This window comes from Aphelocoma coerulescens, chromosome 2 (genome assembly GCF_041296385.1).
Source record: "Aphelocoma coerulescens isolate FSJ_1873_10779 chromosome 2, UR_Acoe_1.0, whole genome shotgun sequence".
Classification (NCBI taxonomy): Eukaryota; Metazoa; Chordata; class Aves; order Passeriformes; family Corvidae; genus Aphelocoma; species Aphelocoma coerulescens.
The window spans coordinates 17,999,267-18,019,712 of record NC_091015.1 but is presented as its reverse complement, the minus strand read 5'-3'; the positions used below and the strand labels follow the sequence as shown (position 1 = coordinate 18,019,712).

Genomic DNA, 20,446 nt, shown 5'->3' with positions numbered 1-20,446 from the left:
ATTGAGCTGGCTGTGCCATGTGGAAGGTAAACACATTGGGCGAGTTCTCATCTGCTGCCCAGGGTTGGCAGCAGCTGTGCAAAGTTGGAGCACAAGCCCCTGTTCTTATGCTGTACCTTGCTCTGCTCTGCAGGAGTGTGCATTACTGCATATAATGCAAGTAGGAGCATTTGGCCTAATCACCGTTTCTGCTGAAAACAAAATCTGTCAAGTGGTAAAGACAAAACACTGTGCTGAAAAACCTTCACATTTTCTGCTTCTGTCTATTGTGAAGTCTGCCTTAAAAAGAAAGGAATCACAGAATAAATTAGGTTAGAAAAGACCTTTGAGATCATCGAGTCCAGCCTGTGACCTAACAGCCAAACCATGGCCTCATTAAGTCTTTTTTTAAACACCTCCAGGGACGGTGACTCAACCACCTCCCTGGGCAGCCCATTCCAATGCCGAACCACTCTTTCTGTGAAGAATTTTTTTCTAATATCTAGCCTAAGCTTCCCCTGGTACAGCTTGAAGCTGTGTCCTCTTGTCCTGTCACTGGTCACCTGGGAGAAGAGGCTGACCCCCTTCTGGCTACAACCACCTTTCTGGTAGTCATAGAGAGTGATAAGGAAGGCCAACTTTACGCCACTATAGAAATGAACAAACTACATTTCTGCTTTCTAAGTTCAGCACAGCCTGTGCTCTCAGAAAAATATTCTATTAGTAGGCAAAATCTGAACACAAAGGCATGATATCTTTGCTCATTCCTATTTTGTCCTATCACCTTCTGTTAATATCCAGACAAGTGAAACAACCTTTGTAATTAAAAAAACCAAAACAAACTCCAAAACAATTTCCTGTGTACTTCCTTCCATGGAAGAGGAGGACATTAGAAGAGGTCAGCTGTATCCTTGATTTTCTTTTTTTTTGTCAGCAAAATAAGAACATCAGAATTGTAAAAATGTCCAAACTCAGTAAAGTGTTCATTAGCATTCTGTGGAGTCACTTCAATTAAAGAAAACTCTTATTTTGTCTGCATCACTAGGGAAATGCAGACTAAAATTGGAATGTAAATGTGGTTGTATTTTGGAATGATTTAATGTGACAATCTTCCTATTTGCAAATGGCCCAGCAAAGGGTCACAGTTTAACATCAATTCATAGAATAAAATGCGAGTTCAAAAACATGTCAGAACAATTTGCAGGATGTTTTTTAATTATCTGGCAAAGAACACACAGAGATTTCTTACATTATTTCATTTTTCCTTGAGACTTTGTACGCTGCCAGTTTTGAGCCACGAGTTGTTTGCGTTCTTAAATTCCTGTTTGGGAAGTTTGCTAAGATGCTAGCAGGAAGCTCTAGCATAGTTTCCCTTCATTTTCAAACCACTTCAGTGTCTTTTCCCACTGATGGGATAAATGGGCTGAGCATTTTCAGCTGCATCTCAGGTAAAACCAACCAAAATCAAGCCCTTAAGGCCCTGATTTTTGGAGTGCTTAACACTAACTGTAGCTGAAGGTAATTGGAGCTGCTAGGGCACTGTAACCCTGAAAACTTTAAACAATGCTGTCTTTGTGATGAGGATGGTCCTTGGATTGTCAAACTTGCCTGGAGATATGAGGTAGGATGACTTTGCACATACTGCTTAAAGTAGGACTATGTTTTAAATTCTGTCTGCAATCTTGTTGATCACAATTTAATGAGCTGTTCCTCTCCCCTGTGCAATTAAGGTTAAGAAAGTACTCTAGATATTTTGTAAGTAGGTACAGTAAATACCCAGTAAATAGGCACAGAGGTTCTGCCCAGCCTGAGGAGTTTCCCATAAGGGCATTGAGTTGTGGGGAGGTGCCCTCTGCCCGGGAGGAGAAGCAGCCTGCTTGCTGCTCCCTCCTTGCTGGGGATGTGTGTGCACACAGGAGCATGTGCCAGACACTTGTGTGCACTGGGGTCCTGATCTTGTGGCACTGAACACTTCCCAGCCAGTCCCCACTTTTCCACTGGCATGAAGAGCAATGCCTGCTCCATCACACACTGTGCAGGAAAGCAAAGCAAACCCAGGCACATTTTGTAGCTCTTAATTTCTTTGGTGGGGGAAACATTAAGAAGTGCTATTCCCATGTGCGTCTCGGTCGTGCTTGTTGCTATGAAAGTGCTATAAAATCCCTGACCTGTTCTCAGGCTCTCTGTACCTCTGCCATTGATGTGCCCATTTACAAACCCCTTGGCTGTTCCTCCCAGCTGGGACTCCAGAAAAGAACCAGGACTCTCTGGCATCAATGCCACTAAATAATTCCAGCTAGTATTACTGAATTCAGTAGAAGCAGAGCAAGGTTTGAACTCTGAGCTCTGTAAATGGCACTCTGTGGTTACTACAAAGTGATAAACCAAAACTTAAGCTACCCTTTTGATATCTGATTTGGTTAAAATTGCGTATTGTAGAATCACAGAATTGTTCAGGTTGGAAAAGACCTTTAGGATCATCAAGTAAGTGTCACCATTAACCCAGCACCACCACCATGTCTACCACTGAACTATGTCTTCAATGAATGATATGAACTCCATTTGCACCTTAATCAGTATGCCAGGGTCAACACTACTGGCCATCTCCAGCAGCCATGAAGACTTGAAGACATGCTACAGTTAGACCTCCTGCTGAAGCAATTCTCCTGTGTCAATTTGTTCACTTACTTCTTTCACAACTGATCTTTCAGCTTTCAAGTGTGAAACAATAAAGTGCCACTGAAAAAATACCCTCACTGTCATAGTCCAGTGGGGTTCTATGCTCACTGTCTGTCAGTGTGGCCCACACCAAATAGGTTTACTGTACTAGACTGAAAAATAAAAGTATTTTACTATCTGTGAATCTTAAAAGATGGAGTGTATTGACTGAGCACATGAGTGTATTGACTGAGCACAATCCCGTACAGCCAAAATATTAATTCAATCCATTATCTTCTCTCTGATAGCAGTCATCTGTTGATGCATTAAGAGGAGTACAAAGCCAGGGAAGCCATAAACACTTCCCCAGCATAATATCTCAACTTCTGATGACCCATAGCTCCTGGGCTACGCATTTTTTCTCCATATTTAATATATCTGGACTGATTTTTTAAATTTTCCTCTTTTGACTCATCACTCTGGGAAGCCTGGGAAGTTCTGGTGAAAGCCTATGGAAAGACTTTTTGCAGCTGACTGTGTGCTTTATTTCTTTTCTTTGTTTTGAGTTTGCCATCTTTTGTCTTTCTTTGATACTTTCTGATTCTTGCACTAGAAAAGCCAGTGAAAAAAGATTCTCTTTTATGTTTGCCATACACTTGTGATTTCACAGACCTTTCTTACAGCCTTGTTGTCACCTCTTTTCAGACGGAAAAAGCCTGGACTATTTAATCACTTCAGATGCAGAAACCATTTGATACCTTTGTCATCCTAATACTCTACCTCTGACCCCCTTTCAGACCTGCTGTACACGATGGAAATGGGCGGACCAGAACTGCCCGCAGTATTCAAGGTGTGGTAGCCCCACATCTATGCAGCATGGGATGATGTTCTCTCTCTCCCTTCTCTTTTCCTTTCTTAAAAATTCCTCACATTCAATTTACTTTTTTTTTTTTTTTATTACTCCTCAGCATTAAGCTGACACTTTCATAGACTGTCTATTATATTTCCAAGATCTTATTCCTGAATGCTAATTTAAAGACTATCACCATGTATATAAAGTTAGGATTGTTTTCCTTGTACATGCTACTTTACATTTATCTACTTTGAATTTCATTTGCCACTTAATCATTCAGTCACTTTGTTTCCTGCAGTTCTCTCTCTTTCTTTTTTTTCTGGCATGAGCTAAATTCTTATCAACAGAAAACATAGCCATCTTACTATTCATCTCCTTTTCCAGGTAATTCAGAAGTGTGTTGAACAGGGCAGACTTATCATACACCCCAATAAGACTCTACTGGTACGTTCTCTGCATTGAGAAAATTGGTTGTTTATTCCTACTCCTCATTTTCTAAACCTTAACTCTTTACCTATCCCTCAAAGGAGTTCCTTTCCTATACTGTAGTTGGAAGAGTTTTTGGTGAAGGACATTGTCAAATACTTTTCAGGAATTCCAGAGATTAAATCCCAATCAGTATGTGTAGGATAGGGTAGGAATTGCTTGTTCACTATCTCTTCTTGTACCTGAAGTGGGAGACACTGAAGGATGTTTCTATAAGGCATACTTAGGAATTTTTTTAAAAAAGGAAAATGATTCTTCGTGCAATGTGTAGTTAAGTTTCAAAGTTCATTGCCACACACAGTGTGGATAGTATTTGGTATTTGTGGATTCTGGGGACAGACTGGTCTAGTTCACAGATCACAAATCCATTGAAGGTTACTAAACGTATAGAAATAAAGGCTGCCTGAAGAGCTCATGAAGTTAAAATGATTGGAAGCCCTAGGAGAACTCATCAGGAACATCTTGTACATCTGTCCTGGTTGTCTTCTCTTTCCTAGGCATTCACTTTTGGAGACAGGATTCTTAGCAAACACAGCACAGCCATTCCTCTGCCTTTTTGTGCCCACATTCTTAACTGGGTTTATTATTGGATGCCTTCAGAGAATTTTGTCTGGTTTGAAAGGCATGACTCCCCTCTATGAAAGCTCCTTCCCTGGGGTGCACTTTCCCAATATCCTCTGATTTAAGTCCTACCCATGCTCCTGATACAGTTGTCAAACTAGGAGGTGCTACAGCTCTTCAGGTATACATTAAAAATTTGTCATCACTTTTGCCATCCTCCATTCCTGCAGTGCAATGACAGCTCTAATGCCTTGCAGCTTCCTTTAGTAGGTTGGCTTTTAAATCATCTGGACCCGACAATTTTTTACCTTAATTTTGACAATTTCTTTTATGGATTCTTCTAATGAACTCACTCTGAAATAGTTCCTTTGACATATCCCCTCTGATGCATGAAGAAAGTTTCCAGCCCAGATATTTCCCCGAACTCCTTCAAGGCTGTAAAAAAATCATTTAATTTTCCTCCTCTGCTTTATCTTCTCTGAAAGTTCCTTTTGTACTTTGATCAATTAATGGGCCTACAAACTCTGTAGCTTCCTGCTCCTGATGTGTTTGAAGAAATGATTAATTATGAGGTTTTTATGCCCTCTGAAAACTGTTCTTCAAACTCTTTTTTACTGGCCTGAAACGAGGAACAAGGGAACTTTGCTGAAGGCATTAATTTTGATTTTTTTTTTTGTATTTTTACTTCAGCAAAGAAAGGAAAATTCTTATTGATTTTCATAATCCTGAAAATATATGGATTTGCAACTGAACATACTTCTACACCAAATTTGTTACTCTTTTGGTCCTACATACATATCTACAAGAACAATTATACAGCATAACCTGATTTTTTTCTGTAAAAATATTTTTACATATTCTCTGACACATTATTTTATGCTAAATAACTAGATGCCTTTTTCTTTATAAGTGTGACAAGTTGCTTCTGTAAAATGCATAAAAGTAGTATTTTAGTCTTCTCTTTCTTTAGCTAGATGAAACTACTTGGATGCCTTTCCTCTCATCTGCTTATATCTGACTTGTATCTCACCTATGCTTATGGCAGTTGGTTGCTCCACTGCTCTTCCACAGACCCCTTTGCACCCCCATATTGACTTCTGGCTGATATTTGCTGTTTAACTTTTTGTACTTCTGGTTTGGTACTTGCCCAGTCCCCAGTCAGTTTGGCTACTCCTGGTCATTAGTATCTCCTTTGTTTAAGCATTTCTATGTTGGTAACTTGGCTACTCTCCTCAACTTCTGGTATAGAGGCTGTTGTGAAGTAAAATAATCTCCTGGCTCTTGTTCTGTGCTAGGGGGTGTGTTGTGGTTGGGCATGCTTCTATTCTGCCTGCTGATGGCAAAAATCCTCTGTTGTTTTGTAGCTTCATCTTTGTACATGTTGGCAGAAAGCTTCTATGTTGCTCTCTACCCTACTGGAAATGTTCATATTCCTAGAAATCTTTCCTGTTCATACCTTTATTTCTGCTACTTTCTGGTTGTTCACAATGTAAGTAAATTTCCCAGAATTTCCTATTTGCTTTTGGATATTCACAATCATTCAAATTTTGCTGAAGTTGGTCTTGTTGAAGCACGTTATCTACCCTGTTACTCCTTGCTTTGGAGGTTTATCTGTGTGTGCACAGAAACTGGGAGGAGGGTTAAGTCAGTAGCAAATATGGCTCTTGATGTTTCAGAGGAGGAACTTCACATTTCAATCCCAGGAACTTCACAGTGTCCCTTTTCCAGGTCTGTCTCATGGGCCTGTTCATGGGCAGCCTGAAAAGTTGAGGCAATAGCAAACAAAATTGTACTTTTTGGTCCTGTTGTGCTCCTTTTTTTACTCATGATTTTTCCTGATTGACAGCATCTGCCTTCTCACTAGAAGATTATTACTCTTCCCTAATTCTAACTACCTTTTGAGGTCACTGTATGCCATGAAATTCTCTTTCTTAAATGAATATTATTAGAGATGATATGCACATCTAGACTGTTTAATGACATAAATTTTTGTGAAGTATAAGATTTTTCTTCTCTGAAACCTGCTTGTTCTTAGCTACTTGTCTGTGTCTGATTTCATTTGCAATAATATCACTCATGAACAGTTTCTGACACTGGCACTAATAATACTCTATTTCTCATCTTTCAAATTGCCATTCTTTTGGTAGTTTGACAGTAAAATAATCTTTAACATTAGCAGAAGTAAGGCATCTACCCTGTTGGGCAGTTCTAAAATTTTCTATAGTTTTAGCTGACTAAATGGCCTCACTTTTCTAGAATTAGTCAATTCTGTCTCCTTCTACCTTGTTTTATTTACCTCATTAGGAGAAAAAAAATGATAATTTTTTTTTTTAAAGCAAATGATGAAGTATAATTTAAATACTTAACCTTCTTTGAAACTGTGTATTTGCAATAAAAAAAACTGAAAACCCAAAGTGTATTGGAATCCGAGCTTGGATGTGAGTGTCAGAATGAGATTCATAACCCCTTCATAGCCACTGGCCATTGGGATTCTGCTGAACTTCGAGGTTCTTGAGTCAAAACGTTTCTAAAAATAAATTTGGAGAAGTTTAGAAGTGTGCTTTGAAAGGTGTGACAACAGAACACACTGATGAAGGACTAAATATACTGCCTTTACTCCCTTTTACTGCCCTTAGATGTGCTAAGCAGAGCTAGGCAGACCTGTGTTTCGATGACATTTCAGGCGGAGATACTGCCTGTACAACATTTCAAACATGGCTCTGTATGGTCTGAGAATCTCTGCTGATGGCCTCTTAAGGATGAGCATGTTTGCTCCTTGGCCTTTGTGGCTCTGGCTGTGGAGGCATATTTTTGCTTTGCTCAGTTGGTAAACCTAGCAATGCCTATGCCTGGAAGTAAAAGAAAAGCCCTCAACAAACAAAATCTGTTTGAAGGAACTAGCTTTAGTACTTGTTCATTGAGTGTTGATTCAAAACCAAACCAAACTGCTATAAAACACAATCACCACCTCTGTGAGCCAGACAAGAGTTTCAAGGTTTGGTGCTTATCTGAAGCATAAGATGCACCACTGATCTCTGTCTCTCCAAGAGACGCAGCCCACTTTCACCCTGCCTTGTTGTCCAGCCACTCTTTCAGTGCCCCTTTACCCTTTGGAAATACTTGGCTGGCTTCTGGAGTGCCAACTGTCAGAGTGGCTCAGTCTCGGCTGGGAGACATCTCCTCCCTCTGAGCCCTGCTCACTGTAATGTTTTCTGACAGGGGGAAGCTGGTTGTGGCTCCCTTGACCCTTGCCCACACCTCTCTGCTCAGCTGCACAGAGCATCCTGTGCAGTTATTTTCAGATGATAAAAGTTAGCTGATTCCTACAGCAGGATCACTCTTGCACTGCGGATGAGCTTTCTTTTATTGCTTTGTTCTTCAGCATGTGTGAGGTGGCCCTGAAAGGACTGGGGTCCCATTAATCTGGTATCTGTACAAATCTTTAATGAGATGCTGTTCCCTGCTACACAGCTTGCAATCTACAAATGTCTTATGACATATGATGAAACCCAATCTACAGAATAGAAGCAAAGTGATTTAATTGAATGTCATATCCGCAAAAGCCAAAAGGCAAAATCCTGGCCTCAGAGGTCACTGGCCAAGATCCATTGGCTTTAGCAGTGCCAGGCTTTCAACAAGAGTCTTTGCAGCACAAGTATTTGTATTCTGCTCACATTGACCTACTTCAGGTCGAAATTCCCTTTAGCAGTGCTCACTAAGCCATAGGGCTTGCTGGTAAACCTTAATGTGTTTAGCCAATGCAAGCTGACAAGGGCATGACATCATTAGCCAAGTTTCACATCCCACTGACCTTGCCATCATGACTTAATCCTCTGGGGTCTGTCATCCCTAATGGTTTGTTTTGACAGTGCTTTACAGCACTTGTTGTGTACTCACCTACTACAGTCTGTCAAGAAAACATGGATATGCAGAAGCTGCTGTATGTCTCTGATGGCATATGAATTCTAGCAAAGATTGACTATGTCTTTTGTTGAACTAGCATATTGACAGCTCTGTCTTGTTTTCTGATACCTGAGTTATGGATTTCCCAAGTCTGATATTATGTGAATTGTGTCACACAGAAATTACCACATTTTGAGAAAACTTGGTATTTCTACTGAGAGGGTGATTTACTATGATTTCACATCTATCATGTTTGTCTTTCAAAATTTCAGACAATTTTACAGGCATCATTACCCTGATTTATTTTGGAGAGTGAAAACCAAAGTTGCACGCTGACAGGTCTGACCAGAAACCATTGTTTCACTGATTAGGTCTCTCTGCGCTAGCAGAAGGAAGAGTGAGTGCCACATCTCCAGTAGGGAGCTGAAGTATTGCAGGACTGTTCTGCAGACCAAGCACACAAGCAACTCACCTTCTACTAGGAAAAACAGAAGCAAGTACCATAAATTCCAGAGCATCATGTGTACTCTTCTCTATGCCCCATAGAAAAAGACAAAACAACAAAACCAGAACCAAAGCAACCAAAACAACCTTTCCCCCCAAGGCCCCCCAAACAACTAGAAAAGAGAAGAATCAACACCACCTAAGTTAAATGATTTGGGCAGCTGGAGGAAAAGGGGGAGATATGGACCTGTACCTCCAGGCACTCCTATTTGAAACATCTTTCCACATTCCAAGTAATATCTAGTCCTGCCTAGCAAGCTGCATCCTGGGGAGGAGAGTGGGCATTTTACTGCATAAAAGATGAACTAAGCTTTACAGCTCTTTTTCTGAACTCCTTACATTACTTTCATTAAAAAATTGTCTGTGTGGGGCAGTTGTTGCAGAATAAATGCAGGGGGTGAATTTAAAGTGCAACAATCAGTCTGTACTCATTCCCAGTGTGGGAAGTACAAAACACACAGGGACAATTTCACTATGGATTAAGAATGTCCTCCTGAAGAGTTAGTATGCAATAACTATTCCAGGCTATTTCCCCAGGTAGACAAGCCTAAACATCTGATAAATAGGTCTATTCCTTTTCCTCTTAACCAATTAAGTACTTATTTTAGAAGGATAAAATGAATTATCACATAACTATTTCACTGCAATATGTCTTACTTAGTGCATTAATGTCAGAAAAAGTGAACTACTGTCCACAGATTGGAAAGAAAGGTATTAATGTTTTGCATGTACAAGCAAAGAGATGTCTCTTGACCTTATTTTATTTTGGGTAAAGATTATGATGTATTGTTGTTTTTGCAATGCTCCACATTTATTTCACAAAATAAATCACATAATGGACTGTCATAATAGCCCCAGTAGCGTGACAGGAAAAAAGAATTGGTAGAGCTACACTTCAGCGCACAGTGAAATAGCTAACAATTTGTTAAATATCCCATGAGTGGATTAAATAGGCATATGATCAGTTATGTGGCTGCCAAGCCACAGCAGGAGCCAATTAGAATTCACCAAAAATAATTTAGATGAAAACTGATGAATCTATCAAAACCTAATTAAATTAATGGAAAAAAGCAAACATCTCGTTGACAGATTATATAACCAACAAGTTTGTCTGTAAACAGTCAACAAAGGATGGCCACTGAAAGTAGACCTGCATTATTTGATCTTGTTTGAAGAGTGATGAGTTTTTTAACAAGTAATATTCTTCCTATTTCAGTTTCAGGTAAATCAGTCACATAGAAAGTGAATCAGCTGGCTTTACATGAAGTAGCACAAAGTCATTCAGCAAATTGTAACTGTTGTTAATTATTTCATGGCTTGTCTTACGTGAGACACCTAAGAGTCTGTGGAGGGGGAGGGATTTGAATGAAGAAGGTACTGTAGACAGGAGCTCTTTCAAGCTCTGATTTTATAGAACGGACTAGGAAATACACTGATAAATACAACTGTTAGAGCTTGAGTTCTTTAATACTGAGTTATTTTCTATGGTATAATGTTGGGGTAGAGCATGGTTTTTATTGAAATGCTGGGTATTAGGCCACCAAATGGTGAAGCAAGTCTGTGTGAGAATGAGCACTGAGGTACCAGCAACAAAACCCAGAAGGCAGAAAGGCAAGACACCTCTAAACCAGAGCTTTCAGCTGCAGTAAATAGATAAGCTGTCTTTAGAACCAAAAAGACAGGGACTTGCATGGTTATTCTCACTGAAATCCTGCAAAGAATTAGCCAGAAACAGGGCTGCTGATCATCTTACTCCAGCAATGTCAGGATAGGTATTTCTAAAATGTACCTTACACTCCAGTTGTTTCTCAGATATCTGCACTGTTCATTCTCCCATGAAACTGTTGTACACTGTGAACTATAACCTGAGTTTTCTTTTCACAGAAATTCAGTTTTCCCAGTGCACCAATGTATTTTGTGCTGGATGCGTTTTGTATGACTAATCAATACAACAAAGACATTGCTGAGTGTTACTCAAGACAGAGATTTTTTTTCCCCCCATGCTATTCAGAAATGAAGCTTTCAGCTGCCAACAGAAGAAAGGTGATATGTGTTTCTCCTCTGCGCCTGCGCTTTTTTGGTGGCCACATGGGAAAATGCTAGGCCAATGTCTGATTCATCTCTCTTGAAACTTGGGAAGTTAGCAATGACTTTCCTTTTCCCTTTTCCCCAAATTGAAGGCAAGTGAAAGATCCAATCCTTTAAACACAGTTAAAAACATTCTTCCAACTTGAAGAGTGAATATTTAGAGTAGATATCTATAAAAGTCAAAATGCAGAAGAGTATATGTTCTGTCATCACTGCATGAATGTTAACATTAGCCAGATCCTTGCATTACATAAAGATGTCTGAATTACCTGGTATAAAATATTCTTACAGTCTAAGGAGACATTTTAAAGTGACCGTGTCTTAATGCATAGATCCATAATAAGCAGAGGTGTTTGCTTTCTCTGGGAAAAAGTGTAGTCACACATGCCCCATTTTCTGATTTTTCTCGCTCCTAGAATTAAAGCTATCCTTTCAAATGAGGCAAAAATAGAATTGGACTGTAAAATATGAAGTAATTTCAGTCCTTGAATTAACTTTAATTAAACTAGAGATAACCTAAAATGGAGGAAAATGGGGAACCGAAGGGGAAAAAAGAAAATTGCAAATGAGAATGAGGATGACTTATTCAATCAACTGTTATACGCCCTCTAAGAGATGCCTTCCTGAGAGTTTGGGATTTTTTGGGGGGAGTGGGGCAAAGTTTTTTGGGGGGTTGGGTGTTTTTGCTTTTGGGGGTGGAATTTTTTTTGGGGGGTGGGAGGTGTTGGCTCATTTTGAGGGAGGAAGAGGGACAAAAGGCAGGAGAAGCACCTCGCAGGGCCCTGAAAAGGGACAAAAAGATGCTGTGCTTTACTTGCTCTTGGTTGTTTCTGTGGTGCTCTGCGGGGAAGAGGAGACTTTTGGCATGTCTACCCCAGGCAGCACAACGTGTGTCAGCACAGGGACTGCAAAAATGCTGTACAGAGTCATACAAATAGATGACACACTATGCAACCTCTCACCATGCCTAAATAGCCATCAGTGAGCTTCCTGTGGAAAACACCCAGGAGACAAGCTGTGAACATGTAACATTTTCTCAGCACTTAACAAGGCATCACCTTGGAGCTAAAGAGGATAGCTACCCTTTACCTCCTTGTTCAGACCAGTCCCCAGCCATAAATAAGCCCCTTACACTGCTGCAATGTGCTGCAAGGAGCACTTTGAGGACCAAGAAAAATAAGCTTCTACTCAGGACATAACAAAATGCAGGAGCACAATCTTTCACTAGGAATTTCCCACTTCTGTGGGGTTTTTTTAGGAGTTGGATATCCAAGTCTAACAGAAGCTTTAGAGATCCTCTAAAAATGGTGCTCTCTACCTGAGACTCCAAATTCCTCTTGAACAATCATAGAGTCTGCCCTGCTCTGCTAAGACATAAAGGACAGCCTACTTCTCTGTAAGAAGGAATTAGATAAAGATTTGTTGTGATTACTTTAAGCCCCATACCAATTTGCTAAAACTTGAATTCCTTGATGTATTTTGAATTACTGAATATATTGAAGAGAAATTACAGACATTTGCATTATCGCAACTGGGTCTTAACATATTTTTTTCACATAAAAGTCACATGACAGGTTGGACATTAGGAGGAATTTCTTCACAGAAAGGCTGATTAATTGTTGGAATGGACTGACCAGGGAGGTGGCGGAGTCAATGTCCCTGGAGGTGTTTAAGGAAAGACTGGACATGGCATGGTCCAGTTGACATGGTGGTATTTGGTAAGAGGCTGGACTTGATGACTTCAGAGGTCTTTTCCAACCTGTGGATTGATTCTTTAATTCTGTAAATATGAAGTTCTATGACACTACTAGAAATATGCCCTTTCCATATCCAAGGGTTAAATTTCATGCTTTGCTCCTGAAGAATGCATTAGACCCCTTTAAAACACATATCACCTTTTCCTGCTGGGGCTGGTGCAGGCAGGCAAATAAGGGCTAAGCAGCAACTGAAATATGTACATGTCTTGTGGTAGATTTCATATAAGACGGTGCCAATGTGTCTCACATTTATCTCTCACCAAAATTTTTGATAGTTCTGGAAGACCTTTCTAATGTATCCCTCCTATTTGTTGTAAGCAGAATGGGTCTCAAAACAACACCACTGCACTCTAATAATATGCACCAGTTTCTCATTAAAAGAAGCTTATAGCTTTGTTATCTGTTTGCAGAAGTAAACAGAAAGACCTTGGTGTATGCACTAGCCTTAATGTAGAAAATTTTAGAAGTCTCCTTGATAAAGGCACTACATGGTAAGGTATAAGAATGCATTACAGAGCATCTTTAAATAAGATGGAAAGTGTTCATTTTTTAAAATCACTGGATATACTCCTGATAGGGAGCTTGATTCATACCAAATAACATCAATAAAAATGTAGTCATTGACTTCATTAGAAGGATGCTCAAACTAATTATTTGCCACTGGTTTTACATCTACAATTAATTTTGAACTTAATTTTCAGAGGTACTAAGCACACTCCCATAACCCATTGATTTCAAGTAATGTTTTGGGTGCTGAGCACTTCAAAAAATGAGGCTGCCTTATCTACAAATTCAGTCAAATTGTTAATCCACATTGGAATTAATGGACTAAGCTAACAGAATCTGCAAATAAATTGGAAGCACTGAATTAGTGCGTCTCCTGATGGTTCTGGAGAGCAGCCTTATCTAACCAGCCCAAGCCATTTTTTCACCTGCTCTGACAACAGGCTGCCAGGCGTGGGCTGCTCTGCATGGCAGCAGCTTTCTGCTAGGGCACTTTATGTCACACAAAAATATATTCAGTGCTTGAAATGAGCCTATTATTAATAAACACCAACACATCTCAGGGGTGCTATTCATCTTAGCACCATCCTCATAAAACCTTTTTTATTGTTTGTGTGATACATTCTCAAGATATTAACATTTTATGTGGCTGGAAAGAGAAGAAAATCCCCAAATTTCACTCTGTGAACTCAAATCCAAAAGTGGCCAGTGCAGAAACTGTATAAAATTGGATAATCTGTTTACAGAAAGAGCTGGATGGGTAATGGAGTTGGCAAAGAGATTCAACTTTTATATAATTGGCTCAGATTCTTTCAGAGTCAGAAGGGTCAGTAAGGCTTTACTGCCTGAAAGTTGCTTTGAAAACCTGTGAAATAAACGGCACATTTATCATGTAAGGGACATTGCCCATCATAGGAAAAATACCATAACATTGCCTGGTATCATGGAAGAATTGCCAGGATTTAAACCAGAGGCAGCCGAACAACAAATGGGGTTTCAGGTACTTACAGGATCCTGGAAGATCTGGAGTCAAATGATGACTGGCCTCCCTACCCTCATGGAACAACCAACACTCAGACACCTGTATAAACAGCAATAATTAGCTCTTTTGTTGATCTATTTAGAAAAAAAATATATTTCAGCATTTTTAATTAACTCTGGGTTGGAATAAATAATCTTTATTTTTAACATGATAGTCTCAACTTCCATTTCCAGCATCTCCAAATATTGCTGACTATTCTCTTAAAATGGATTTTGTCTAAATAATTTCTTAAAATCTTTAAATTCCATATTTTAAAATATGCATGAACTTACTCTATAATAAATGGAAAAACTAAATGTATGCTTAACAAAGAAAGCTGAAAAGACATGAAGTTTAGAGTAAGACCATATTTATGTTTTCTGGTTGTTTTGGTATATAAAGCCATAGAAGAGAAAAAAGCTAAACCTATGCTATATTAACAGACGTTAAACAAATAAATTGTGAAGTAAGGATAGAGAATAAGTGAAGAAAAGGAACAAGAAATCCAAAAAATACAGTAGCTTGTCTATTTGAGTTAAAATGAAAGCAAAGTGTTCACATGTGTGTAACTTCCAAAATATTCTGCAGGAAGAGAAAGAATTTGTAATTTTCTGTGCTTTTCTGTTCTTGATTTTCAGAGCTAAGTGCAGTAAAGATGTACAAATTTTTGAGTTCTTATTGTTGTTTTGCTCCTATTGTATGGAGAAGGGAAGTAAAATCCTTTGGATATTGAATATTCCGTTACAGGTCTTCCTGCAGGCCATTTGGAATCCTTGCAGCTGTGAGGGAATTGCATGCCAGACCCAGGTAAGCCTGGCTGAAATTGAATGTTCAGCAGGGAAGGCTCAGGTGTTGGGAGCTCTCTTCTCTTTGAGTGCTTGTAAACTACCGGATCATTTTCCTCTTGCTTGTGCTGTTTCTGTCCTATACACAGGGATGGAGCAACTTCAGGCTGGATTTGTCTTAGCTGCATATCCCACAGAGTAAGGAATAGACTTCCTGGACCCACTGCTCCCAGTGGCGAGGGCTTTAGTTTCTACCAAAATGTGTGATGACAGTAATGAAAAACCAAAGCTGTCCTATCACCTGCAGCAATTGCAGCTTTGGTATTGCAGCTTTGAGACCAGAGTTATCTTTTGGGCACAGATCATTTTGGTTAAGAGTTATCACATGGATATCACCATTGCTTCCCTCCTTCTCACCTGCCTCATATCTGTAACAAAAGCTGTCGGTATGTATAAAAGTTTGTGCTGAGAAAGTCCTGCTTAGGCATGCTGTGAGTAATGACTTCCAGACCTGAGTGTGGAGGGACTCTATGCTTGGAACAAGTGCTTGCCTTACTGGCATTCCTCCTCAGAATATGTAGCAGATCTTTGATAGATAGATCTGTGATAGAATGCAATTAAATGTATCAAGTTCCAAAGCTCAGAAGAAATTTAATACTTCCACAATTTTTAGTAGTCCCACAAGAATGTTTGGCAGAAGTTGCAATGTGCGGTATAGCAATGAATATCAGTCTGTGTTTGGAGAGGATTTTGAACAGAAGAGTGCTACCATAGACAACAGCAAGGTGAGTTTTGTGAGGAATGAGACAACTCTTTGTAGAAATTAAAACAATTTATTAAAACAGAAAAAAAGTTGAAAAATTGCAAAAAACTAACAAAATATAAAAATTTGGGATCCAGATGGCTCGAGAGATATGCCCCAGGAGCGCAGGGATTCAGGAACTTTAGGCTTAAGACAGCTCTGAACCTCAGGTAGAGAAAAAAAATAAACTTGCAGTTTAGGCTGGTCAAAAAGAAATCTATTTCTAAAAAGCCCCTAGAAAGGGGTAGGCTTCTCCAGCACTGCCTTAGCAAGCTGGAGAGGATGGGAGAATGAGACCACGTGTCTTTCTTTTTCTTTCTTTTATAGCTTTTGCTCCGCCCACAGTTCGCCCACAGCCCACCCCTTTGGTTCAAGGTGATTGGTGCTCTCCCTTTGACAGACCATCTCCATCCACCAATGGCTCCTCCTGGTCAGAGGGGTGATATCAGTTGAGATAAGGGTCATGTGCTTATGGGGGGCTGGGCTGTTTGTTGCAACTGGGGTTTTTTAAAATCTGCCTTGAAACCAAGATACAAGTAAAACATAAAAAAAAATACATCCAACACATCTTAAAACACTTGTAAAGGTATACAGTAAACACAGGAAGATCATAAAAACTTGATTAGTGTACCTGGACTGATGGATTGCTTTAACATTCAATTTAAAAATATTAAGCTCAAATTAATTAAGGCACTTAATATGCAAAGACCAAGCACAAATAGGGATTTCATGTATGACAAGTCCCCCCTTTTTCTCTTATGTTCACATCTTTGGTCTTTGCATTTAAGTGGAGGTGGATAACTCTTCAGGGATAGATTCAAGCTCTTTAAAACTGTCCCACACTTGCTGGGCAATTTTTCTCTCCTTTCTAGTTTTCTTATTGTTACTATTATTGACATGCATAATCTTTTGAGCGAATGGTGGACGCTGCTGTTGTCCTTGAAGATCCTGGATCAGTGGCATGCCTTGGACGACAGTGGTGATTAGACGGATGAAACAAGGGATTAAACAAGGGAGAAAAATAAGTCCTGTAAGGGAAAGTCCAACAATAATTAAAGCTTTCTTCCACCATTGTCCTTGGCCAGTAGAAGTCTTGTGGTGCTTCCCAGAAGTGGGGTTGTATACTTGCTGCTGTAATCCAGTACTTGGAAATTTGTGGCAGGACAGAATATGGATTTCCTTGATCCCAGCACTGCCAGAGTTTTTTAACAGGATTCAAAATGCAGTTTTTGTTTTTAACCTTTTCTGCAGACCAGAATACATCTGGTTCTTGAGGTATCCACCAATGTTTTTGCCCATCAGTTACCAGGTACCTTTTGCATATTGTCTCACCAACTTCTTCTAAAAATTTTCTTCCTTTCCTCCAGATGCATTCTTCTCCAATAACAGTATTGCTTAGCAGCCAGGTTTCATTGTCATGTCTGGTTGTGGGGGAGAGATTACTCAGTCGGAGTAAATCGGGGGGTCCAAGACTGACTCCCCGCCAAGGCCAACTCTCCGATTCTAAAGTTCCTCCACACACCCAGCAATTTGTTAAATTTAGCTGTTGTCCAATCCTTTCTGCCAGGTCAATAAACAAGTTTTTCCTTGACATCAAAGGATTGTTTTCTTTTTGTTTTTCCTTTTCTTCTATGACCACCTCTTGGATCAGGTCAGTGTCATAGGTCTTTCTTTTTAACAAATCTTCTGTCTTGGTTATGTATCTAAAATTGAAACAGAGCCAATCGTCTTGGGAGGGGCACTCTCCCTTCTGCTTATGTATTTGGGTGCCAATGTTTTTGCCAATCCAGTACTTGTGACCTTTTTCTGAGCAGATACTCAACCTTGTTATGTTGTAACAAGATGGATTAACATAAGTATGTGCTCGGAAAAAGTGTCGAATTTGAAATGAGCCTCCTTCTGCCTGGTACACAGTCTTGTAACATCTGTTACAGCGGCTGTCGGCTGCTTGTGTAAAGGGAGGCCAGAGGACCCAGAGACAGATGACACTTAGTAGCAGGATGTTGCTCACTTTCCCCTTTTGGCATACCCGAGAGGAGCTGTCAGCATTTGGGTTGCCTCTGCTGGTGGGGGTTGTCATCTTTGCTTCTTTCGTCCTTTCTTTAGGCATCTCACCTTCAGATGGTTCTTCAGTGACCTCAGGCTTCTGGAAACTCATGGTTATTTTAGGGTTGGCCTTGTCAAAGATTAGAGTTATCGTGCCCATAATTTTGGAGTCTGATTGGACTGTTATTGGAAGAGAATGCTGGCTTCAAATGGAGCCTTACTATACAGTTGATGTGACAATATGGTTGTGTGAAGGCAGAATCTGTAAAAGGGAATAACAAAGAACAGAATTAACAGCAAAATATTTTCAACTTAGTTTAACAACTTGTAGCTAGCACTTATTACTGAGGTATAACTGGGGAAGAACTGGGAGTACAGGATTTTATTAACTTGGAGTGAGGGATGCTGAGTGGAGCTTTCAAACAGGGTGTTTAGTTTGATGGTTTGTCTGGAGGTTTCTTCTCTTCAATTGGTGGTGCCACCGGACCCTTCACCCTCTTGACATGCGTCCAGCCCTTTTCAAATGTCCGGACAGCTGTTTCAGTGGTTAGCTGGACCTGAAATGGACCTTCCCAGGATGGGGTTAATGACTTTTCTTTCCAGGATTTTATTAACACCCAGTCACCTGGATTGATGTGATGTAAATTGAAATCAAGTGGGGGAGTTTGTGGTAGAAAACCTCTTTCCCTTAGCAACTCTAGATTTTTGGCAATTATCTGTACATATTTTTGTACATTGGTGTTTCCACACTCTTTCACATTCAACTCTTGTGGTGTAGCAAGGTAGGGTAATCCATACAACATCTCATATGGTGAACAACCCAAATCAGATCTTGGCTGTGTCCTGATTCTAAGAAGAGCAAGTGGAAGGCATTTTACCCAGGTCCATTTTGTTTCCAGCATTAATTTTGTGAGGGTGTTCTTGATTGTCTGGTTCATCCGTTCCACTCTCCCAGAGCTCTGTGGATGCCACGGGGTGTGTAATCTCTAATTTGTTCCTAATTGCTGAGCCAATTGTTGTACAATTTGGGAGGTAAAATGAGTACCTCGATCTGAATCTATGCGGTGGACTATCCCATAACGGGGGATAATTTGCTCGAGGATCACCTTACTCACTGTCTGGGCTGTTGCATTGACAGTTGGAATAGCTTCCACCCAGTGGGTAAGGTGATCAACGATTACCAATAGGTATTTCCACCTCTGGACAGGAGGCATTTCTGTAAAGTCAATTTGAATGTTTTGGAAAGGCCTGATTGCTAATTCAATTCCTCCGCCCGTGTTCTTTTTCATTACCTTTTTGTTAACTTTTTGACAGATTACACAGTCCCGGGTTATTTGGTTGGCTATTTCATAAACACCAGTGCATCCAAAGGTTCTGAGATAGTGATCCGCCAGAGCCTTTGAACCCCAATGATTGCTTTGGTGGATATTTTGTAGAATTTCTCGGGTTAAATTTTTGTTTAAAATTTGGCGTTTATCTGGTAAATACCAGCGGCCTTGAGAATCCTCATTGGCACCAATTAAAACTAATTTCTGTTTTTCCTGATCAGTAAAAATGGGCGTGGGTAAAATGTTAGTTTGTGGAATAGTGTCAGATGTGGTGGTGTTAGTTGGAAGTTGGTTTACTTCCATCACTTTTACCTCTTCTTCCACTGCTGCTTCTTTTGCTGCCAAGTCTGCTAGGTTGTTCCCTCGAGCTTCTTTTGTGGTTCCCGATTGATGACCTGGAATATGCACCACTGAGATCACCTGAGGCAGTTGCAGTGCTTTTAGAATTTTTAGGATCAATTCCTTATGTAGGATATCTTTCCCTTTGGTGTTTAGGAACCCCCTTTCGGACCAGATTTTTCCAAAGGTGTGGACTACGCCATAAGCGTATCTGGAGTCAGTGTAAATGGTCCCAATGCTTCCTGCTAGTCGGTGGAGTGCTTTTTCTAGGGCATAGAGCTCACAGACCTGAGCTGACCAGGTTGGTGGCAATCTGCCCTTTTCTAGCACACACATTTGGTGTCCATTGACCACTGAATAGCCAGAGCATCGCTTTCCACCCACCACTCGAGATGACCCATCAATGAAGAGGATTTCCCCTTCATTGAGGGGGCAGTCCACCAGGTCCTCTCTGACTTTTGTTTGGATGTCAATTATTTCAATGCAATTGTGTTCAATTTCTTTTTCTGATGGGGTCCCATAAAGGAATTGAGCTGGATTTTGGTGTGTACACACAACTAACCTCAGGTGGTCTGAGTGCATGAGAATGGCTTCATATTTGACTATTCTTGGGTCAGTTAACCACTCTGCAGCCCTGTGAGCTAGAATGGTTTTGATTGAGTGTGGTGTATGCACTGTCAAGTCTCCACCAAAAATGAGTTTTTGACTCTCCGAGACCAGAACAGCTGCTGCGGCGATGGACTGGATGCAGACGGGCCACCCTCTGGACACTGGATCCAGTAATTTGGAAAGAAAAGCAACTGGCTTCCTGACTCCTCCCCACTCCTGGGTC

The 20,446-nt window shown here is 40.2% G+C and overlaps 1 long non-coding RNA gene across 1 annotated transcript; it reads left to right on the top strand.

Moving 5' to 3' along the window:
* The first annotated feature begins 1,477 nt into the window (after window positions 1-1,477).
* Window positions 1,478-15,557, top strand: LOC138105628 (uncharacterized). The gene is made up of 3 exons (XR_011148579.1): window positions 1,478-1,600; window positions 15,062-15,121; window positions 15,249-15,557. It is a non-coding gene; the product is annotated as an uncharacterized lncRNA (long non-coding RNA).
* Window positions 15,558-20,446: the final 4,889 nt, after the last annotated feature.